Here is a 22,197-nt window from a genome sequence, read left to right on the forward strand (position 1 = left end):
AACATAGTGTTGGGGCCTGAGGTGTTCTGAATACCAGAGGGCTTGGAATGCTGCAGCTGTATCTTAGAAATTTAAAGGATAGCTCCGAGGGGAAATAGAACAAAGCTATGTTCATGATGAATAGCATTAGGAACAGCAGACACATAACAGGAGAGAAGCAAAGAGAAATTCAGGCAGGAGTGTGTCATCATACCTGTGAATACGTCTTGGTTTGTTTCAATGCTAAAGTGAACAAGAAATCCAGGAGATTGCACTTTGCAGAATTACAAATTGCAGTCGGCACTATCATTGCACTTTGTGTAGAAAGTATTTCATAGTAGAGTCTGTGGATGGAAGGGAAAGAGCTGTGTTCAAACCGTGTTCCATCATGTCCTCACTGCAAGAACTTAGGCTTGTTAACGTTTCTGACTCTTGGTTTCTGCGGTATTCAAGAGAAGCTGTAGCCATAGATAATTTATTTGCATAAATTTAAAGATTATTTTTCAAAGAAAGCTGTGGATCCTCGGTGTGCTTTTTATGTGGTAGATATTTCTTCAGTGCTGGCACCACTGAGCCGGGGGCTTCGGGAGAAAGGCAACAGATCCTGGCTCTCTGGCTCCCAGCAGGGCTTTCTGTACGAGGGAGGGTGGTGCCCAGGACCCACCCGAGGGAAATCCACAGGCTGACAACACATCCCCCAGGTGCAGCCACTGGGCAGCTGTGGGCACCCGCCGTAGCCTCCTGTTTTCCTCTGGTTTGGCCGGTTCTGCTCACTCCTGCCCCTTGGTGAAGTCCTGGGCCAGTTCTCATGCTCTGTCCTGATGTGAACATTGAACAAATTAGAATCAGGGAAGTAATGAGATTTACAATGATTGCATTGAAAAACAGCAGTCCAAGAGATCATTACTCATACTTTCAGCAGTATTTGTTTACTGTCTCTTAGGAGCAAGTAAACAATTAAGAACTTTCGTAGTCTTCAGAAATGCTTTGAAACAATCATTATGTTGTAGAAAAGGAGTTTATTGTTTTTAGGACTGTCATTATAGAGAGAATAAAAATAAAACATTTCACAGAGATAAGAACCAGTTCTGAGCTCAGACTAAAATTTTAATTTATATATATACAATTTTTACCATGTATATTTTGTATTCCAAAAATACACCTACCAAATAAATTACAAAAGAAAAGATTCTATTCAGAGTTTCTACTGGATCTTGGCCTAGTTTTGAGTCAGAATTTCCTCTAGGTGATGCAGGGGACTGTCCAAGTTATGTGATGTCTGAGAATCAAATGAGAAAAGAAATGAAAAGCACTAGGGGAAATACTTAGCACTGTAGGATTACAAGTTACCCTTGTGAAGAAATAAAAGTACGGATTAATCATTAACCTCTGCTGTTTCCCATTTTACTCTAAGTATTGTATATTAGTTATTTAAATCTTTAGTTACTAAATAAAATTTAGAATACATGCAATGTAGTCTATTTAGCAAGATTATGAAAAAATACCAAAGAAATGAAAACTCCCTGTCTGGGAAAACAAAATTATGGAGGAAGACTATCAACATGTACGGGATGTAAGTGCCTCGATAATTGTGATAGCTGAACTTCAAATTACATCCAAAGTTTCCTGTCCGTGAGTCAAGCGGATTTCAAAAATTTTCTACTTAAATACTTCCAACTTTTGTATTTAAATACTTGGAAATTGATATCCTAGCACTACGTTCAATAGCTGTCCTTTACTGATCCGTGTATACATGTGTGTATGTGTGCGTGTGTGGTGTATGGAGAGAGAGGTTATTTTGACAGATTGATTTTCTTTTATGATTTTCTGTCTAAAACTAGCTCATGAAAATAGTTCCAAAGAGTTATTTTTGAAAACATTCCAAAGTGAGTACCTTGAAGAACGAGATTTATTTAAACACATTACTTAATGCAGGCTCAAAAGGTAAAAGTTGATGTTATTATTAGATTATTTCACCTTGTATAAATACAAATGTATAATATTCATGTAATAATAAATTAAATATTGAATATATGCATGAAAGATGTATTGAGAACTTAAAAATACATCCTAGACCATCTGTTTTAAACGTGGACAGGTTGAGGTTCCCAGAGGACGTTGGTTGGTTTGGGGACACCCCAGTTCACCTGCTTTTTCACTCAACCTTTAAAGGCAGCTGGTGATCGAGCTGAGACAGACCCTTTTAATCTGATCACCAGGGAACTCCAGTAAGAACAGAATACCCTGTGAGGCGGTGTGACTCACGCACATAAACGTTCCTTCGTCCCACCGTTTCTCTCATTATGAAAAACACTGCATATTGATTAGTGTCCTCTCCTTAAATGAAGTGGTTTTGGAAACATCTAACTCATTTCACACATGGTTTCTTTCTCATCTGGGAAATGATTTATCGGATTGCTTTACTTGTCCAAATATGCATCTCACCCGATTTTTCTAGGGAGGGAATATTATTGATATTGTGAAGGAAAATGGTGTAAAATTAGATTATAATGATTTTTCTCTGGGCCAGAAATTTTCTCAACATATGATACAACTGATTCTAGAAGTCATTAAAACAAAGGGAAAACCTATAGAAAGCATGGCAGAGGAAACAGCCACAGACTTATTTTATTATTTGTATTTCTATAGCAACTTCTCTCTCAAGGGTACATAGTAATTCCATTTCCAAGATAGATACTTGCCAACATAGAGGAGAAAAATTATCTCTCTATTTCAGTACCTTGAATATAAGAGATAGAATAACTATTTTTCAATACTATGATTTTTGTTGCTGTTTTAAAATTTTACTTCTTTGCTGACCTTCCTCAGTTTGAATAAATATGACTATGTATTTGATTCTCCCATTTTTAATCTTTTACAATAAAAGACAGTGTTTTACTTAACTTTATCTTGTCACAAAGAGTGGATTTTCAGGCATGTGAGCCTGGGGAAATTTTCATCGTGGACTAAACTTGTTGCCTCAACCTTCTTCTGATACCAGGGCCTGGTACCGTCGAGTTACTGTGTAACTGATACGCAAGTTTGCCTGACAAGATGGTGAGAACATATTTTAAAACTTGAATTTGAAAACGTAGAGAATTTAAAAGAAAAGAAACTGAAAATGGATGTCAGCTGGGCTGTTCATAAAACGTTTTGGCCAATAGAGTAAAGGTGATTTGAAATCACGAAATACCACAGGGCATATTCAGGTGTGTTGGGCCACACAGGCACCACTTGGTAAACCCGGCCGATGGCTGCCGAGTGCGCAGCACCCCAGGTTGGAGGGAGGAGGTGCACCCCAGAGGAGGAATACCCGTCTGGCCACCGGCTGGCTCCGCGGGCAGGATGTCTCTGCAGACGTGCTTGCTCGGGAACCAGGTGTGCAGTGTGCAGCCTTTCCAGGTCCACATACCTCTGACCGGGCCCTTCACCCTCCTCTCCTCCTTCCCCAGAGGGCTGGCAAAGAGGCCCTGCAGCCAGCTTCCCTGCGGAGTTAAAATAAAACACACTATATGGGGAAAGGCTTTGGGAAGGACATTTAGCTCTTTACTGGAAAAATGAGCAGCTGGAGGTTCTGTGAGCCACAAAATCTGAAAACCAGAAGATTCCTCCAAACACGTCTTCTCCTTGGATCTGTCACTCTGACACAAGGGCTTTACAAATAGGCTCAGAAACTGTTGCGCGGGGCTCTCAGATACATAGCCTCAGGTCATAGCTTTCCATAAGTCAACAGCTATGCACTGCGAGGACCAGCCTGCACACCCCACAAAGGCGACAAAAAGCTGCATTTCAGTAAACAAATGACCAGAGGCAATGAATGAAAAAAGTCACACATGATCACTTTCCGTTTTAGAAATGTAAAAAATGAACTAGAATAAAGAACAATCATCTTATATGCCAATTGAAGATTCTAAAGAAAAGATCAAATTACATTTATGTCGTAAGCATTTATTAACTGTTTGCTGTGTGCCGGCCGCTGCGCTAGGTGCTCTGAATCCAGAAGCACTGAAGTCCTGAGCATTGGCCCCAAAGGCCTAAAGTCTGGAAACAGTTGCAGTTGAAGAGCTCGTCAGCCATGGCATACCTGCTGGGTACTGTGAGATGTGTGTGGATGGCTCTGGAAACCCAGGGGAAAGCCAGCACTGCAGCAGCGTCCGGGAGGCCTTCCGCCTGCAGGAAGAGTTGAGAGGCTTCAGGACTGGGCAGGAGAAACCCAGGTAGAGGGAGGTGCCAGCCTGAAGTAATGACAAACATCCTGAAAACCGCTGGGCACCTCAGCCCTGGGATTCGCAGGGCACCCGGCCTGGAGGGAGAGGCTGGAAGGCAGGACGGATGGAGGACATGAGCTCAGAGGGACATCCATGCTGCACCTGTAGTACTTGCACCTGCAGAATCTGGAGGTCACTGGAGGACTCTAAGCAGGAGAGGGGGCTGAGATTCGGAGATCACTGGAGGACTCTAAGCAGGAGAGGGATCTGTGGCTGAGTTGTGTTCCCTGGACTTGGTGCTGAACCCTAATCCCAGGACCTGAGAATGTGACTGCGTTTTAGACAGACCCTTCGAAGAGGTGACCAGGTAGAATGAGGTCACAGGGGGCCCAAATCCAATCTGTCCGGTGTCCTTATAAGAAGAGGAGATGAGGACACAGACATGCAGGAAGGGACCAGCCTGCGAGGACCCGGGGAGAAGACGGCATCTGCACGCCCAGGAGAGGACTCAGTTTTCCCAGCGCCTTGGTCTGGGACTCACGGCCTCCATGACATGAATCAATGTTGCTCTGTTACGGCAGCACGGGAGGACTGACACGGGGGCCAGAGTCATGTTATAATGAAGACCCGCGGCCCGGCCGTACTGCAGAAGAGCACGGAGAAGACAGCTCCTCAAATAGCACAGGTGAGAAGGGATGAGGCCGGGCTGTGCCAGGCACAGGTGCAGGAATGGCTTTCAGAGGGAGCTCCAGGGGCTCCCGGCTGAGCTCTGGGGAGCCGTGAAGAGGCTTTTAAGAGGCCTCCTGCCCCGGCCCTGGATGAGGCCCAGAAAGCCAGCATGCAGGCAGGGAGTCTCCAGGACTTCATCCAGGAAGCTGGGTCTCCCAGGGAGTCCAGGAGGAGAGGCCGTAATGATGGCTCCATTTAGGGACAGACGCAGAGAAGGCGGCAGATGCATGCAGATCCCAGCGATGGGGCTGTGCCGTTGTCTCCTCCTGCTGAAGTAACAGGATGAAGGTGACGCTGTTGCAGCCCAGAGAGCTGGGTCATGGAGTGCGGGTAAAAGAAGCGATGGCCAGTACAACCGGGGAGCCGGGATGGATTGGAATGAAGTGCCCAACAGCCCTCTCCAGCTGCTGCCTCTCAGCAGCCGAAGCCAACAGGGCCCAGCCCACAGGTGCCGAGTAGTTCAGATGTGTTGAGCTGAGGGTCCCATGACTTGCTAACCCAGCTTCAGGAAGAGGTGTGGAGGTCGAGGCTGGAGGTACGGTCCAGAGCCATGGAGCCACCCCCGAACAGGAGGGTATAGAAGGAGAAGAGGCCTGAGACCAGAGCCCACAGCGACAGCATCGTGGGGAGAAGGGGCCTCCGGAAGGAGCAGTGGAAAGGTGGGAGCCAGGAGGGACGGGGAGGAGCCACGGAGGGGAGTTCAACACTGCCCCAGTTCACCGCAGTGGGAACAGAGGCTGCCCCTGGGTCTTGGCAGTGTGGACAGAGTCCTGGAAGGCTGCTGCGAGGCCTGAATTGTGCAGCCCCTCTGTGCGGAGCAGCAGGGGTCCTGTGCCACCCCCGACCCAGGGTAAGCCCAGGTTCCTGGTGTCCATAAGCCCTGCACAAATTCAGCACAGCGGAGACCCCTGTGGGTCCTCCCAGAGACGGGCCTGGACTGAGGAACCCCTGCAAAGCAGGTGTGTTTGTCTCATATTTGCAGCTGTAAAAATGGTCACAAGCCCTATGGTCTACAGCAGCACAGATGTGCCGTCTCACAGTCACAGAGGTCAGAAGTCTAAAGTAGGTTCTGCGGGGCTAGCATCAAACATCAGGTCCTTCTGGAGGCTTCCGGGGAGTCCGCTCCTTGCCTCCTCAAGCTTCTGGAGTTCTCTGCCGTCCTTGGCTCCGGGCCACATGGCTCAAGCCTGGGCCTCCATTGTCCAAGCCTCCTCCTCTGACTCTGACCCCCTCCCTTCCTCATGTAAGGACCCTGGGGATAACACTGGGCCCACTGGGATGATCCAGGATCATCTCCCCATCTCAAAATCCTGAATTTAGTCACATCTGCAAAGTCCCTTTTGCCACATAAAGTACCATGGTCAGAGGTCCTGGGGACTAGGATGCGGACATTTTTGGAGGGGCGTTATTCTGTTTACCATAGTAGGTTTCGGTAAATACTGGTGGAGTGCATGAATGAATGAGGTCTTCTCTGAAACCGAGCCCAGTATAAATGGTGACATCCTTCAGGCACTGACCCAGGGGGAACCCATTTCTCTTCTAGGAGTATTACACAAATCCTTGTCGTAAGTCCAGGTTGATCCTGATGAAGAGGAGCCAAATCTGGCTTGGGCTGATGGACGCTGTGTGCAGGCTCAGAGTTCACCCTGGGAAGCCCAGGTGTGCTGCCCCGTGGGTCCTCAGTGTCAGACCTGCTGCTGAAGGGAAGCCCAGGTGTGCTGTCCCATGGGTCCTCAGTGTCAGACCTGCTGCTGACATCACGTCTCCAACCCCGTAGCACAGCGTAGTCCAAATTCCGGAAACCTGGCAACAACGATATCGTGAGGGAGTCGGTCTGAAATGTCCCAGGGAATGTGAACGTCGTCCCAGGGAATCTGAACGTCTTCCCAGCCGCTCAGGATGTCTCTGATTGTCATGATCCCCATTAGAAAGTCTCAGAAACTGCCAACCACAATGGCTTCCATGAAGCCCCAAGAATCCTTCAGCAAAGCTCCATGTTGCAAACTAAAGCCCAGGGTGTGCATCACGAAGACGCCATCCCTGTGTCCCGGGTTCAGAGGCTTGTACCCGGGACTCAAGCGTGAGACCCCATTACGGGCCTGAGCACAGCACTAAGATCGTCAAATGCTAAAAACAGGCACAGGTGGAAGTCTCAACTTGGCCCGCCCCCCCGCATCTAGACTTGTGTTTTACAGTAAATGATGAAATGCAGTCCAGATACCTAAAAGATGAAAACTAATCTTTGTGATTTTCATTGTCTTTGATTTATTTGAACTACATCCAAAGCCTTATGTACTTTATCCGTTGTACGCTAAGCCTATAGGATGAGTGGATGAAAGCCGGTTGGCCCTGGGGACCGGTAGGGAGAAGCCGTGGCAGAGCACAGTCTCTGCAGAGAGGAGGGAGACCCAAGCTCTCCTGGCTGTGGGGAAGGAGAAGCCCTGGGAGACACGGGTAAGGGTCGGGTGTCGGAGTTAGGACAGGAGCCCCTGGTCTGTGCTGTAGAGAAGGAGCGGAGCCCGCTCCCAGTAAGGGTTTCCAAAGGTTAAATACTTGACACCTCTGTCTAGAACAGACATGACAGATGCCTCCCGTTTTGCAGAAGGCGAGTGTGATGCAGATAAATCGTGCATCTGTGTCAGGAACTGCATATGTAAGCCAGAATTGCTCGGGTGAGAACAAATGTGTTCATAAAGATTTTCCCGAAGTGTGTAGCCTGCTCTTCCTTCAAAACCACCGTTTTCAAGTAATTTGTGTCCTTCTCTTATAAAATCCTCCTGTCTGCGTACTTAGACTGGAATTACAACATGAATGCCGGGATGATCTCCCAGGTAATGAGATTTCAAGATGAGGCTGTCATTGAACAAGTGAACTTGTCTAGACCAATTAATCATAATAGGAATGAAACTAGAGCCACGGGTTCCTGACTCATAGTCCAGGACTCTTGCAGTTGACAATGATCTGCGTCTGTCCTATGGCTCTGTCTCTTCCCTGAAGTAGGGGTACATTTGGAGGGACATGTATATGGGGATGGAGTCAGAAGTCCAGTGAGGACTTCCATATTGTTGTCCTAAGAGTAACAGTTATTGTAAGAAAGGATTCCTAATTGGTCATTTAACATCTTATCACCCAGAAAAGTAATGGCTGAAATAAATAATTGATGCTTGCATAAGTCAGTAGGCGAATAAATTAGTCATTTCAGGTTTTCAGATATTGTGGAGATGGAAGTACTGTTGAATCTGCCTCCCATACCCCTCTAACCCGCCGGCCCTCACCTGTGTCACCCCTCGAACCCGCCGGCCCTCACCTGTGTCACCCTCGACGCCGCCGGCCCTCACCTGTGTCACCCCTCGACCCCGCCGGCCCTCACCTGTGTCACCCCTCGAACCCGCCGGCCCTCACCTGTGTCACCCCTCGACCCCACCGGCCCTCACCTGTGTCACCCCTCGAACCCGCCGGCCCTCACCTGTGTCGCCCTTGGAACCCGCCGGCCCTCACCTGTGTCACCCCTCGAACCCGCCGGCCCTCACCTGTGTCACCCTCAAACCTGCCGGCCCTCACCTGTATCACCCTCGACCCCGCCGGCCCTCACCTGTGTCACCCTCGACCCCGCCGGCCCTCACCTGTGTCACCCTCGACCCCGCCGGCCCTCACCTGTGTCACCCTCGACCCCGCCGGCCCTCACCTGTGTCACCCTTGGAACCCGCCGGCCCTCACCTGTGTCACCCTCGACCCCGCCGGCCCTCACCTGTGTCACCCTCGACCCCGCCGGCCCTCACCTGTGTCACCCCTCGAACCCGCCGGCCCTCACCTGTGTCACCCCTCGGGGCTGAAACCATTGTCAGTGCTCACCTGGGTGCCTCCTCAGCCTCCAAGGGGCCTGGCAGGACTTCCCACCCACTCTCCATCATGCCTCCAGGACATTCTTGCTAAAAAGGCAGCCTGACCCTAACCCCGCCCGCCCGCCCAAGAGCCTTGTCTTGGCTCCGTGCAAGAGCCAGAGGAGTGAAGACTGCCGTCCTCTGTGGGGTTGCAAACCCCAGTGACCCGGCCCCACCAGACAGCCCAGCTGCACTCTCACTCCCACCCCCTCCCAGCCAGTCTTCCTGAAATTCTCGCACCTCCATGCCTCTATGGCTGCTGCTCATCGGCCCGCAATTTCTTCCTTGAGTTTATGCCTGAGTCCTAGCTGTGCTTTAAGCCCCAGCTCAGGAATCATTTCTTCAAGGAAGTGGCAGAGACGCACTCCTGATCTGATCAGCGTCTGCACGAAGCACGGCTTCTTCTCCTTCCCACTCCCTGACCAGGAGCTCCAGCCACATAGCACATTTACTGAAACAAACAAAATCTCCGTGTACATTTAAAATGTACTTATCTTTTAAAGACATAAAAACATTAGATGCCAAAATATCTAGGCCATGGTAGAGAATTATGTTTATTATTTGTATGCCATTACATTGTCTCAGGAATATATTTAAAATGTATTGACACCATGGCTTTTACTCTAACAGGATGTTCGTCTAAAAAGCATTACATTAAAAACAAATTATTTAGATTGATAAAATTAAAAATATTCTGAAAACATTGAGAAAAAAATGCTTTTGCTCTCTTAGGGAAAAAAAACTAGAGTGATGCTTTTAAATGAAATTACTTGCTGGGCACAGTGGCTCACGCCTGTAGTGCTAGCACTTTGGAAGGGTCACTTAAGGCCAGGCATTCAAGGTTAGAGAGAGCTCTGATGGCACCACAGCACTCTAGCCTGGGTGACAGCAAGACCGTGTCTCTAATGAATGAATCAAATGAATGAATGAATGAAACAGAATCATTCAGCATCAGTACAGACCACCTTTGACTTAAAGATGGTTGGACTTACAATTTTTTAACCTTATAATAGCGTGAAAATCATCCACATTCTGTAGAAACCATACTCTGAGTGCCCACACAACCATTCTGTTTTTCACCTTCAGTACAGTGTTCCATGAATTTGAGGAGATAGTCAACACATTATAAAACAGGCATTAAGTGAGACGATGTTGGCCAACTGCAGGCCAGTGTCAGTGTTATGAGCTTATTAGGAGTAGGCTGGGCTAAGTTACGATGTTTGGTGGGTTAAATGTATTAAACGTGTTTCCCACTTACGATGTTTTTAGTGTATGATGGGTTTGTGGGTACATAATCCCATTGCAAGTTGAGGAGCATCTGTATATTTATTTTTTCCCTGTAATGATGCAAAATATGGATTATATGGAGTCACATTTGAAATATTTAAAATGTGATCGTGAAGTCCTATATATACATTTGTGTTCATTGATTATCCAGACAATAATCTTACAGATACTATGTATTACCGTAAAAGGTTGTAATTTATGTGCTACTTTTATAACTTGAAATTTTCTTCCTTTGCTTCATGGGTTCCAAGAGTCATTGACATGATTTAATAGGACATTTTTGGACTTAAACAAAATTGCTTCCTGATAGGTATTCCTAGATCCCAGAGAATTAACCTTAAAAAGATCTTTTTCCTGTGAAGCATCACATGGAAATGAAAGGGGAGTGGACGTCTTGCTCCCAACACGTCATATTCCAGCCTTGTCTTTCCCGTTCAGTTTGCGAATGGTTAGGTGATGTTTGCCATTGGTGGTGGAGGCCGAATAATGCCGGACAGTTCTCCGTATGATAGTGTGATGGTGGAGTTCATGTGGCAACTTGACTGGGCCATGGAGTGCCCAGATATCTGGTTAAACATTATTGTGGGTGTGTCTGAGAGGGTGACTCTGGATGAGGTTAGCATTTGGAGGGGTGGACGGGGTGAAGCAGAGGCTTTCCCCAGTGTGGGTGGGCCACGTCCTATCTAGTGGAAGAAACAAAACGGCTGACTCTTCCATAGAGAGAGGGAATTCCTCCTGCCTTTGAACTGCCACTTGCACCATGAGCCCGCCCAGATCTCCAGCTTGCCACTCTCCCTGCAGATCTCGGAACTCGTCAGCCTCGTTGATGACAGGAGCCAATTCCTCATCCTCTTTCTCTGTATGTATTCACCTGTGTCTCTGTTGTCTGTCTCTTCCTTACCATCTCTCTCTCTATGTGTTCATCTATGTCTCTATCATCTGTCCATCCATCCCACCCCTGTTCCATTAATTCTGTTTCTCTGAAAACCCCAACTAATATCATACCCTTAAAGGGTATTTTTCCAGGTTCTATATTTAAAATGATCAGAGAATTTACCAAGAGAATTCTCACCATCAGCTCTTCACACTGGAAAACAATTTGAAAATTAAAAAGCTAGGTCAGAAACTTCAGTCCTTGTAGCTGTGTTGGGGGAAGGTTCATTAAAATAAAGGCCGCTGTCTCAGTGTCAATGTGCTGTTTGAAAACAGGTGTCAGAGGCACAGTCTCTGCTGACAGGTCGGGGCCGGCACTGCTGGGACAGATCACTAGTTAGGCTGGTGTGTGAGGAGTGAAGGGGGCCAGAGGGCAAACGGATCAAAATCCCCTTCTAGAAAGGAGAACCCAGGTGGGCTTGGAAAGTCAGCGTCGAAAAGTTTTGTCCCTTCTTCTAATCAGCGTCTGTCACCACAGAGAAGTGATGGAAAGGCCAGAGAAGCGACGGAAAGGCCAGGGCACAGGGCGGAGGCAGAGGTGAGCGGACGGTGGGGGAGGATCCAGGACTTCAGCAGACACAGGGCTCAGGCTTTGGCTCGTCTGACAGCGGTGCCGGGGCATGGAGGCCACCACCACTGAAGGCCTGTGGAGTGGTGGTTCCAGGGACAGAGTCCTCTGTGAATTTCCAGCAGGACACTGCAGTGAGCCCAGTGCAGATAGTCCCCCAGCTGGTTGCTGGATCTGGAACCGAAGTCTTCAAGCTAGAGTCCGTGACCCCAAGGGAACCCTAGCGTAAGGTATTCATGAATTCAGAGCTGCTCACAATTAGATGGGATAAAAAGTGTGTCTTTATCCTGGCTAACATGGTGAAACCCCGTCTCTACTAAACAAAACACAAAAAATTAGCCAGGCGTGGTGGTGGGTGCCTGTAGTCCCAGCTACTCAGGAGGCTAAGGCAGGAGAATGGAGTGAACCCGGGAGGCAGAGCTTGCAGTGAGCCGAGATCGCGCCACTGCACTCCAGCCTGGGCGACAGAGAGAGACTCTGTCTCAAAAAAAAAAAAAAAAAAAAAAGTGCATCTTTATCTTCACTAACTTTCACTAACTTGAATTTACAATTTCCTTCCATTATGTATGCAGACAGCAGAACACATTCCTATGAGATTCATGCTAACAGTATCAAGATAGCTTATCATCACTGAAGAGTTCTTGCCATGGTCTGGAAACACCACCCTCCCCACGCTTGAGGCTGCAGGAGCTGCCAGTCCCCTGCCGGGTCTCTGTCTCATTCCACGCCGGCTGCTATAAGGAAGCGTCATAGCCTGCCTGGCTTATGAACCCCAGAGATTTATCTCTCACAGTTATGGAGGCTGGAAGTCTGGGGTCAGGGTGTCCAGTGTGGGCAGCCTCCTTGTTCATAGGCAGCAGCTTTTCCCTGCGTCCTCACATGGTGGAAAAAGCATGAGGAAGCTCCCTAGGATCCCTTTATAAAGGCACGAATCCCTCATCCTGCCCCCAGACAATCCACAAACCCACGGTCACAGACGTCGGTCATCTTTTCTACATTTCATGTCACTGCCATGCCCAAGGCCTGTGGTGATAAGCCAGATGAGTTTAAATTAACCCCTGCCATGTACCATGCCACACCAGGCTCAATAAATATTGGTTGAACGTATGAGTGAGTGATTTGAAAATTTACAGTTGATAAGCTCTTTAATTCCTTTTCTATTGAGAGTTTGTCCTAACTTAGAGGACTCTGACGTTTAAGTTATAAACTCCACTGTGCTCGGCTGTTAGCCTTGGCATTGACTTGAGCCTTTTTCTGTAGAGTTCCTTTCTGAGGACAATACTTACTCAGGGGCACCCATGCATCCTTATCAGATGTTCTATTGGACATGATTCAATTGTCTATAACCGACATGTGCAAGAAATAACTTTTTTTTTTAAATCAACTTCCATTCTAAGTTCCCACCCCTCCTGCGTGGTGTACTGTGAAATTCAGCCCCTGTCATTTCAGGTTAAACCCAAGGCAATACCAATACCAGGACTCCCAGGAGGTTTGGAGGCATCTGGGAAGCCTCCTGGTCATAGGCCATTGGTCCCCTCTGGCTGTCATGAGATCCCCAGGTCCCTTTCTGCGTGCAGGATTCGCTCAAGTCTGCAGACCTTCCCCGGGGCATGATCAGGACAGGGGCCGTGTTCTGCAGCTGCTCAGAGGCCCGCAGGTCCCCTTCTCTGGCTGTCATCATTCCCGGCTTCTGGCCTCTTTCCTCCTCTTCGTGAGCCCCTGGTCCCCTCAGTCATGTCTCTACTGAGTACAGGCTTTTATGAAAGTCATGGTGATCTTTGCCAATGGAGAGGATATCCTGGGGTTGGCTTCCTCCCATAGAAATCTGTGAAAAGAAGAACCGCTGATCTCACTTGAAATGGGAAGAATTGTGGGGAAAACATACAAATCCTATCACAAAGGTTTATTCTGCAACGTGAGTGGAGTGCAGGCGTTTCCCAGATCGGCAGCCACCACGCGGTCATCCTTGGATGGCGTCTGAACATACGTCTGGGGAGAGGTCCGGAGGGGCCCAAAAAATCATTGCCTGTGACACTTCAAAATTTAACTTTATCTCCAGAAAAGTAAAAATTATTCAGGTATATACATTGAATTTGAATAACTGCCTTTACCTAAAGCTTAAGATGTCCAAAAGCCAATGCTATATATCAAAAATATTTTGAAACTGAAGCAAAAACCCAACCACTAAATTCTTTTTGTTTCTTCAAAGCTACCAGAACACTCAGTACCCAGTGTCTAAATTCTTTTTGCTTCTTCGAAGCCACCAGGACACTCAACACCCAGTGTCTAGTCATTGCTATTTACGTTGTCAGCAGTGGTGTTGGGCTAAACAGAATTTATTTAGGCCATTTTAATGTTCCCAAAATTAAAGCAAGAGATTAAATGAGAATGATTACTCTGAATTAATCTTTGAACCCTTTTTCAAACACCAAAAATGCAGAGTGCTAGAAACTTAACTGGCAAGTTTGGTCTATGGTTTTAGGTACTTGGATGGTGAGATCTGTATCACTACTGATATTTTCCAATGACACAGAAGGTGGCAACAAAATATAGTAAGGAAATAGTTATATAGGAAGGAAATATCTTTGAAGGTAGGAAAAATACTCCTTTCTAAAATATTTAATTATATTGGATTTATTTCATCCTAACATAGGTATTAAGATGGAGGATCGTGCTGTGCTTTTTAAACGTAAGTCATGGGCAAGCTTTGAAAATCCCAGTGGATTCATCATGGGGAATATTTGTATCTCTATTTATTTATTTATTCGGTTTTGGAAGCCAGGAAGGAAAGAAATAAAGAATGGAATGATGGATCATTTCAAATGTTACCATGAGTACAAGGAAGATAAGAAAAAGAAAAAGATTCATTAGCTAAGGCAGCTGAAAGATCATGGTTGACATAGGCAACTGCAGATTCATGGAATTTCTGGAGGAAAAGCCCCACACCTTAAATATGCGGACAGGTTACATTTCCAAGTCTTTCAGTGGCAGGATATGGTCCTACTCTCTTTCTGTAATAAAAACGAGTATTTCTTGTATCCATTTATTGGTTTACGGCAGGTCATTACTTTATAACCATTTCGATCAATTACACAATCAATTGAACAAACTCACAAATATGTATTTAGTACCTGATGTGTATAAGATAATGGAGAGGTACTTTATAAAAGGAAAGGAAACAGAATTGGAAATAGATTTAGAAGCTCCATATACATGAAGAGATAATCATGTTCAAAAACTTTTGTCCCTTCTTCTTATCAGTGTTGGATGATTATAAACTGTCCTATGATTCATAAAATGGTCAAAATTCCTGTCTCTTCTAAATATTGACAGCATAAGCTTAGATCTTGAGGTAATTATAAGGCACAGGAGTGGTCTCTCACATGCTTATTCTGTGTGTGAGATAAAACGGAGGTTTTATCTGTGAGGGTATTCTAAAACACCCGTGTTATCTGGCAGATGGCGCTTAACAGAAATGAATTATTTGTCCTCTTCGGCTATTCCGGAAAAAGATACTGGGTGCTTTTCAAAAGATCCTCAGAATCTGCATCTGCATTTCTTGACCAAGAAGACAGAAGCTTGGGTGACAATTGCTGGAGCAGAGATGGGAGGAGAGTAGACACAGAAGCTTGGCTGGAGCAGAGATGGGAGGAGAGTAGACACAGAAGCTTGGGTGACAGTTGCTGGAGCAGAGGTGGGAGGAGAGTAGACACAGAAGCTTGGGTGACAGTTGCTGGAGCAGAGATGGGAGGAGAGTAGACACAGAAGCTTGGGTGACAGTTGCTGGAGCAGAGATGGGAGGAGAGTAGACACAGAAGCTTGGCTGGAGCAGAGATGGGAGGAGAGTAGACACAGAAGCTTGGGGGACAGTTGCTGGAGCAGAGGTGGGAGGAGAGTAGACAAAGAAGCTTGGGTGACAGTTGCTGGAGCAGAGATGGGAGGAGAGTAGACACAGAAGCTTGGCTGGAGCAGAGATGGGAGGAGAGTAGACACAGAAGCTTGGGGGACAGTTGCTGGAGCAGAGATGGGAGGAGAGTAGACACAGAAGCTTGGCTGGAGCAGAGATGGGAGGAGAGTAGACACAGAAGCTTGGGTGACAGTTGCTGGAGCAGAGGTGGGAGGAGAGTAGACACAGAAGCTTGGGTGACAGTTGCTGGAGCAGAGATGGGAGGAGAGTAGACACAGAAGCTTGGGGGACAGTTGCTGGAGCAGAGATGGGAGTAGAGTAGACACAGAAGCTTGGGTGACAGTTGCTGGAGCAGAGATGGGAGGAGAGTAGACACAGAAGCTTGGGTGACAGTTGCTGGAGCAGAGATGGGAGTAGAGTAGACACAGAAGCTTGGGGGACAGTTGCTGGAGCAGAGATGGGAGGAGAGTAGACACAGAAGCTTGGGGGACAGTTGCTGGAGCAGAGATGGGAGTAGAGTAGACACAGAAGCTTGGGTGACAGTTGCTGGAGCAGAGGTGGGAGGAGAGTAGACACAGAAGCTTGGGGGACAGTTGCTGGAGCAGAGATGGGAGGAGAGTAGACACAGAAGCTTGGGTGACAATTGCTGGAGCAGAGGTGGGAGGAGAATAGACACAGAAGCTTGGGTGACAGTTGCTGGAGCAGAGATGGGAGGAGAGTAGACACAGAAGCTTGGGGGACAGTTGCTGGAGCAGAGATGGGAGGACGGTACGGACATTCCTGCCATTGCTGCTGCTTCTCATGTCTGCCTCCAGCATCCACCACCAAGAAAACCCCTGCTCAGCGGAATTTTGGGATTACATGGGGAATAATATGGGGAACTGTGCTAACAGATACGTGTATGCACTTTCTCAAACGTACCATCCAGGGTCCACGTTCTGAAGATAAACAGGTTTACCAATTCTTTGCAAACACTCAGATTCTGTATTTCTTCCTCCCCACCTATGCCTCACAGCAGAAGGGCCAGGACTGAAGCAAGAACCACACACATATGTGGCTGGAAATGTTGACCCACCAGATTCTGTGTGTTCTGTGTGGCCCGTCTTCACGGGGTCCCCTGAGCCCAACCGAATGAAGCGCTGGCCCCGTCAGCAGCCATGGTCACGTCCAGTTGGAAGTTCTAAATCCCGAGGTTCCTGCAGAGAGCAGCTCTCTGCTGTGGCACGAGCTCCTGGTGAGGGATCCAGCTCCCCTAGTTACCTCCCCCATCACCAAGAGACTGGAATTTCCTGGCATACAACATAGGCTGAGATCCTCAACTGAGCTGCTTCTCTAAAGCAGGGGTAGCGGGCATAGCTCCAGCACATGGTGGCTGGGGCGTCCATCCCTTCTGGAAGATGCCCTGCCATGACCACCCCACTCCTGCCGGGCTCCTGCCTGGCCCACAGTTCCTACGGCTTAAGCCCCTAGCTCCGTTCTCTGCGTTCACAGAACCACCACGGGCTGTGTAGCCCTCCCCATGTGAAATAACAGGGGAAGACGTCTGACTTACAAGGCAACTGCCAGGCAGCAAAAATCCTTCTGATTGTATTTTCCATCTGGGTATGTGCTCATCAGAAATAAATTTGAAAAGTTAAAAAAAAACGAAGTGATGGAGGGACACAGTCTCGTGTGTGACCACCCGAGGCAAGCCCCGCCTGCACCTGTGGTCAGACGTTCCTCAGCGCCAGCCAGCCTTTGCATGAGGCAGCACTCAGAGCCTCGTCAGAGCCGGGCTGGGCAGGCAGCCTGCCCCAGGCACCTACACAGCTCGTTTCTGCAAGCCCCACTTGCCCAGTGAGGCTTTCTCTTTTTCCTTGAGAATTAAGTTGGTTTTTTTCTGCTCATACACTCTTTAACATGCAGGTGTAGAATTAAGAGATATTTGTGTTTCTTTCCTAAATAATTCCATAAACCTGGTGCTAAGGAGCTATTACATTAGACCCTTGGAGTAGGCAGCAAAGGAGATTGGGTTTTACGCACACCAAGGTTCTTATGTGAAGATGCTAATGACATTCCTCCTGGAGTGTGTGTGAGCCCACCACGTTCCTCATCCCATTATGTATATTTTAGTAATTCATTCCATTCATTGTGAGTCTCTCCCCTGGCTAGAATATAAGTTCCACAGGGGCCGGGTTTTCCTCGCTGCTGAATTCCCGTGCCTAGAACAGTGCTTGGCACATAGTAGATACAAATGTTTGTTGATTTATTTAGTGAAAACAAGGAACAAATGAATGAATAAGAAGGATTCTCTCTCTTTGTGAACTACTACCTTAGCACTCCTGCCCACTTGCAACTAACCCTGGTCTTGTGAGTGATATTTCTGAGTTTCCAGGAGAGCAGAGACAAGGTAGAGAATAAAACCCTCTGTCAGGTCAGCGACACCTAGGAAGTGGTAGGCGGTCCGTAGATTTTTGGGGACATGTACATGGATGAATCAGTCCTTTCTGTGCACTTATGTAGAACTTATTTTCATTCCTTATGGAATTTGCATCGTCTGTTTCTGTCACTCTTGAAGTCAGGGTCAGATCTTTATTTTAAAATAAAGAATAACATGCGAGACAGACAGTAATGAGACCAGCTGGCGAACCAAAATGTTATGAGCAGTTTCTGAAAAGCAAAGTAAATTGCCTCCTTGGTCTATGTATCATCCCATCAGCATTCGTATCTCAAGGCTGTGCCACAGATGACTCATTGTGCAATTATCGTGCCAGCCTCTCCGGTCCATATGCCCTTTGCCTTGGGCCCATGAGAGTCGCAATTTCCTGGTGACCCAGAGGACTGTCATGCGCCTTTCTCTATTTTGTTAGAAGCTCTTCATTTTCAGGGTTCCACTGTAAATGGGGGATTTGAAACACATCTATTTCGACGATTAGGATGAAGAAGGAGTGCCCAGTTGCTGCCAGGCCTGGAGATACTGTGGCATCGCGTTGGTTCTTAGTGCTGGCCCTGTGGGTGGGGTAGGGAGCCGACAATCCTCACCACACAGATGCTGCCAGGCCTGGAGACACGGGCAGCACGTTGGTTCTTGGTGCCTGGAGACACTGGCATTGCATTGGTTCTTGGTGCTGGCCCTGCGGGTGGGGTAGGGAGCCGACAATCCTCACCCTGCTCACGGGGAGGCTGCAGGTGCCTGGGGTCATAGGGCTTCCTGTGGCGGGGCCAGAACCGAGCCCGGGCATCCCGTGGCCATCCCACACCCTCACTGCTCTCAAGGCTGCTGGCTTCCTGGCCCCACAGGCGTCGTTCATGCTCAGCTAGCTCAAACTGATGCTTACTGATCCACATAGGCTCTGGAGGTTCACAGAGCAACTTCAGTCCAAGGAGCCCTGATTTATTGGCAGGACCAACGGCAGCCCTCTGATGGGTCCGTCTCTCAGATCCGTGGGCAGATGGCAAGTCAAGATGCTTGGGCTGTGAATTGCAGGGGTGGATTCCTGTATTTGCCTGGGCTGCGAACTGCAGGGGTGGACTCCTGTATTTGCCTGGGCTGCGAACTGCAGGGGTGGACTCCTGTATTTGCCTGGGCTGCGAACTGCAGGGGTGGACTCGTGTATTTGCTTGGGCTGCGAACTGCAGGGTGGATTCCTGTATTTGCTTGGGCTGCGAACCGCAGGGGCGGATTCCTGTATTTGCTTGGGCTGCGAACCGCAGGGGCGGACTCCTGTATTTGCTTGGGCTGCGAACCGCAGGGGCGGATTCCTGTATTTGCTTGGGCTGCGAACCGCAGGGGCGGATTCCTGTATTTGCTTGGGCTGCGAACCGCAGGGGCGGACTCCTGTATTTGCTTGGGCTGCGAACCGCAGGGGCGGATTCCTGTATTTGCTTGGGCTGCGAACCGCAGGGGCGGATTCCTGTATTTGCTTGGGCTGCGAACCGCAGGGGCGGATTCCTGTATTTGCTTGGGCTGTGAACCGCAGGGGTGGATTCCTGTATTTGCTTGGGCTGTGAACCGCAGGGGTGGATTCCTGTATTTGCTTGGGCTGTGAACCGCAGGGGTGGATTCCTGTATTTGCTTGGGCTGCGAACTGCAGGGGCGGATTCCTGTATTTGCTTGGGCTGCGAACTGCAGGGGTGGATTCATGTATTTGCTTGGGCTGTGAACTGCAGGATGGATTCCTGTATTTGCTTGGGCTGCGAACTGCAGGCGTGGATTCCTGTATTTGCTTGGGCTGTGAACCGCAGGGGCGGATTCCTGTATTTGCTTGGGCTGCGAACTGCAGGGGTGGATTCCTGTATTTGCTTGGGCTGTGAACCGCAGGGGTGGATTCCTGTATTTGCTTGGGCCGTGAACCGCAGGGGCGGATTCCTGTGTTTCCTTTTCCATTAGGGTCACCTTAAGATTGAGATTATGACATCCATAGTGTGGGTTTGGGACCTTCCAACCTTCTGATCAAGCTTTCTGGGAGACGTTGACATGGTTTAGGATATATTCATTTGACTCTGAGGTGTAAGTCAGAGGTAAGCATGGTCTTAACTCTTGCCAGTTGTTTGCTTTATTGTTTTATTAATTTTTTAATTGAAGGTCACTTCCTTATCCTTAGAAAGAGAGATATTAGTAACTTCAGGTATGTTAGTTGACGGATCAATGTCTGTGCACTCACTATTTGCCATGTGCATGGTAAAAATAAACTCTCATCATCAAATAAAATACCACCTACAGAATTAGCCCTCCCTTGAAATCTTGGTAGTAAAGATTTCATTCTGATACAACTTCAGTATAGATGTCATTCACAATTAGGTGTCCCATGTACACACATGCACACATGGAGAGACACACTGACTGTGAAGATGTGTAACAAATGCTACCTCCTGTACAGTTCACAGCATCTCAAAAAACAGGCCCACCAGCATCCTCCAGTTCTTGGTCTTTTCATTTTTCCACTGGAAAAATTATTCCTTTCAAACATGTTTTCATCTAAGAAGCTTTGCATTCTTAAAGAATTGGAACATGGCCGGGCATGGTGGCTCACGCCTGTAATCTCAGCACTTTGGGAGGCAGAGGCGGGTGGATCACCTGAGGTTGGGAGTTCGAGACCACCCTGGCCAACATGGTGAAACCCCATCTCTACTAAAAATACAGAATTAGCCAGGCATGGTGGCAAGCGCCTGTACTCCCAGCTACTCGGGAGACTAAGGCAGGAGAATTATTTGAACCCGAGAGGTGGAGGTTGCGGTGAGCTGAGATCGCGCCATTGCACTCCAGCCTAGGTGACAAGAGTGAAACTCCGTCTCAAAAAAAAAAAAAAGAATTGGAACATAATTGTGTCCTACTGATCAATTGGATTGGGAAGGAGCCAAACTATGTTGCTGATATGTTTCTATTTTTTGTGTGTGTTGATGTCAAATCATCCTAAAAGTCAGTGTGCGCCATCACTCATGATACATTCCTTTTCTGGGTTATCCTTTAGTTTTGTTACCTGGCCCTTTGAACATTCAAAATTCTGTACTTAGAAACATGTGACTCTTCCGTTCACTAAAAGTTGATTCATTCTCAGTATTCTTCAGAAAATACAAGTTCTCATGGTGTGATGTGATGTTCAAACCTTTTAAATGGAAACAGGAAGTGTCTCGAACAGCAGAGCAGCTGTCATCACTTCATTTTATTGTCTACAACATGTTAAATGCTGGTGAGACTATAATTTCTTGCTAATTAACACATCCAAAATAGACACCTTTGCTGCTAACCTATCAACGTTGCCCCAGAACTTGTAGGGCCCACATAATTTCTTGTAACTTCAGGAAAACCATTGCGTGTATGCTTGTGGGATGTGACTTCTGTGTCCTGTGTGATTTATACTTCTGTTTTGTGACTAACATTAATTAAAGTGTCAAAATGGCTTTAATCCTCTATGTTGAATCTTTTGCCTTGAAAGTTTAGTTTGTCCAATGTTCATTCTCTCATTCAGACAGTCATGGGCTTGATGACTGTAATTCCTTGTATGCGATCATCCTGGAAGTTCTAATTAAGAGAGTGCAATGAATTCAAATGTGGCTGTTACGTTCAAATAGAATGGCAATGCTTGCCATTCAAGGGATATTTTATCGTGATTACGTATTTGTGCTTTATACGATGGAATGCTAATTTTCAAATCCCCGTTTGGTTTGCAAATGACTTTCAAGCATTGAATTCAGAAGTGGTGTCCAGAATTCCAGGTGTAGAAGGATAATTAAACATGTGTTTAAAGCGACGATGGATTCTCATTTGCGATTCCTCAAAGCCATCTGAAGTGTAGATTGTGGAGCAGTTTCTTTCATCTCATTCACACGAGCTTCTTTCCAGTAAAATGCGTTGGTCCAAAATCTCCTCCACGAGGTTGGCTAACCCAACACCTTGAAGACCTGAAGGATCTTCATGATCACAGTCCTCTGCTTCATGTACTGTGTTAGAACACTCAGGGAACTATGTCGAGACATGGCCTCTTCATGCAGGACATGTCCTAGACAGCGCTGCCAGCACAGCTGTCATGATGGGGAAGATGTTCCACGCTTAGGCAGGCCAGCGTGGTAGCTGCTGGCCGCACCTGACCATGAGCAGTGGACACACAGTGTGTGCCGCAGAGGAACCCAAGTGTAATGGTATTTTAGGTGTTCAGATATTTTAGAATATTGGAGGCCAGGTGTGGCGTCTCACACCTGTAATCCCAGCACTTTGGGAGGCCAAGG

The 22,197-nt window shown here is 47.5% G+C and overlaps 1 protein-coding gene across 9 annotated transcripts in view; it reads left to right on the forward strand.

Annotated features, from left to right (window-relative positions):
• The window catches only part of DLGAP2 (DLG associated protein 2), a 1,001,683-nt gene that overhangs the window by 925,871 nt on the left and 53,615 nt on the right, over positions 1-22,197 (forward strand). The window lies entirely within an intron of this gene.

Source organism: Pan paniscus, chromosome 7 (genome assembly GCF_029289425.2).
Source record: "Pan paniscus chromosome 7, NHGRI_mPanPan1-v2.0_pri, whole genome shotgun sequence".
NCBI lineage: Eukaryota > Metazoa > Chordata > Mammalia > Primates > Hominidae > Pan > Pan paniscus.